The 2,380-nt window shown below is 38.7% G+C and overlaps 1 protein-coding gene across 1 annotated transcript in view; it reads left to right on the top strand.

The window, feature by feature from the left end:
- The first annotated feature begins 1,483 nt into the window (after positions 1–1,483).
- Positions 1,484–2,380, top strand: part of LOC106869533 (uncharacterized) — a 2,539-nt gene continuing 1,642 nt past the window's right edge. Inside the window, exon 1 of the mRNA XM_014915307.2 lies at positions 1,484–1,643. The gene's annotated coding sequence lies outside the window, so the exon portion shown is untranslated. The remainder of the gene's footprint in view (positions 1,644–2,380) is intronic.

The following is a 2,380-nucleotide window of genomic DNA, read 5'->3' as shown; positions in this document are numbered from 1 at the left end:
GAGAGAGAGAGAGAGAGAGAGAGAGAGAGAGAGAGAGAGAGAGAGAGAGAGCATGTTTATATCTCTATGTGTGTGTGTGTGTGTCTGTGTTTGTATTTGTCTTTTTTTCCAGCAGGTATTCAATGGCTGTGAAGCAAAATGGTTGGAACACTTGACTTAAAGAATTGTAAGTTTGAAGCTTGTGTTCCACAGTGACCTTGGTTAATGACTGTAATCCTTTCCTGTCATTTACTGATAAAACCGTCTCTAATAGTTTGAACGGGGATAAAAGCATCCAGCTATTTTCTTCTGAACTCTGTGATATTTTGGGATAAAGTAAGTCTTGAGATCTTGGGCCAGCTTGTTTCATAGAAACTTCTTTATCAAATCACACATCATATTGAACGATTAGACATATTCAGGTTATTTCTCTGTTAATTAAACTTGGAGAGGGTTTGGTCTGCAAACCTGGCAGGAGTTACATTATAGGAAGACAGTTTCCATTGGTGTCCCAGCAATCTGGTGTTTTCTTGTAATTCAATGTGACATGATGATACGAGTCCAGAAGGAATACAGGTTGAATGTCATGAAGGAGAAGAAAAAGAGATAAATGTTAAGAAGAGGAAATATAAAGCATGTTTAATCTTTAAGTAACGGATAAAAGATCTTTAAACTCAATGATGAGAGAAGAATGGAAACAGTTTGTGATGGTGGGGGTTGTATATTCATCTAAGAATTTTAGTTGTTTCTTTATGAATTGGCAGCAGTTTTCTTGTTGATATGGCTCTGTGTTATTTCTTTACTACCCACAAGGGGCTACACACAGAGGGGACAAACAAGGACAGACAAACGGATTAAGTTGATTATATCGACCCCAGTGCGTAACTGGTACTTATTTAATCGACCCCGAAAGGAATTTGAACTCAGAACGTAGCGGCAGACGAAATACCGCTCAGCATTTCGCCCGGCGTGCTAACGTTTCTGCCAGCTCGCCGCCTGTGTGGCAGACCTAATCCATTTCTCTGTTTGACATGACCACTGTGTGCTTCTTGAATCTAAATTGTTGCAAATAGTGAATTGGTTGCCCATCTGAAAATAACATTCTCCTTTTCTCTCACGAGTCTTTAAGGTCTCGGGAAACACCATGATTGTTGCCCTTCCTTCTCTAACTCAAACAAAATATTCTAATTAATACTAATTATGAAGTAGTTGTATGCTGTCAACTTAATGTGACAGTCCCCTGAAGGGAATAATACTACTGTTGGTTAGACCTAGGAAGCTGCACTGCTTCCTGTTGGCCTTGACACATTTCCTGTGTCCTTATGTTTACAAGGGGGAGACAAGCACCTCCACCCAGGTCTAACCAACAGTAATATTATTCCCTTCAAGGGACTGTCACATTAAGTTGACAGCATTCAACTACTTCATCGTATCACTACTGCATAAATCTCTCTGAGAGATTTAGAAATGTATTATTTCTAATACTAATTATTTTTATAATTACTTCCTGTTGGTTTCCTTCACCAATATTCAGTTCAGTTTTTTTATCAAGCCATTGTTCAACTCCTTCAACAAGACAGTGGTGACCAAAACAACGCAGAGTTTTTTAGAAAGCTTACATTGTTGGCAAGAAGAATTTCTTTCATTGACCAATTTGAGGCAGGGTGAGTAGGGTGCATCTTGGTGCATCAGGGTGCACGATGTGCACAAGTTTAACAAGGTTTAAAACCTGTCAATGTGTGTCTGTGTGTGATCATTTCATCAACATTTAATGTACACTTTTCCATGCTAGCATGGGTCGGATGGTGCTCTTCCTGTCCCCAACCCTCACCTGTTTCCAAGAAACGTAATATCTCCCCCCCCACTTGACTAGAAATGTTTTTGCAGAATTTTGGAAATGAATGGCACTGCTTATATCACAGTGACACTCATTTACAACTAGAACATGATGGCAAAACAAAGACATCCACCCACATACGTATCCATGCATGCATGCATCCATCCATCAATACAAACACACACACACACACACACACACACAACACCCGTATGTATACCTGTCAGGCTTCCCACTCAGAAGGCTTTGGTTGGTCTGAGGCTTATAGTGGAAGACACTTGCCCAAAGTGACAAACAGTAGGACAGAATCCAAGACCGTTTGTTGGGGAAGCAAACATCTTAACCACACAGCTATATTTTGTGTGTGTGTGTGTAGTTATATCTCCATCATCATGTTAAAACATTAATCCAGTACATTGTTTTCTTTCTTTCTCCATTTTTTTACCTCTCAACCCATTCTGTCAAAGAGTGTAGGCTTAAAACATCAAAAACTTTTCATTATGTACACATATATATGAATATATATATATACATATATGTATATATATATATATATATATATAT

This window comes from Octopus bimaculoides, chromosome 10 (genome assembly GCF_001194135.2).
Source record: "Octopus bimaculoides isolate UCB-OBI-ISO-001 chromosome 10, ASM119413v2, whole genome shotgun sequence".
In the NCBI taxonomy this organism is placed as follows: domain Eukaryota; kingdom Metazoa; phylum Mollusca; class Cephalopoda; order Octopoda; family Octopodidae; genus Octopus; species Octopus bimaculoides.
This window is presented reverse-complemented; position numbering and strand designations above follow the sequence as displayed.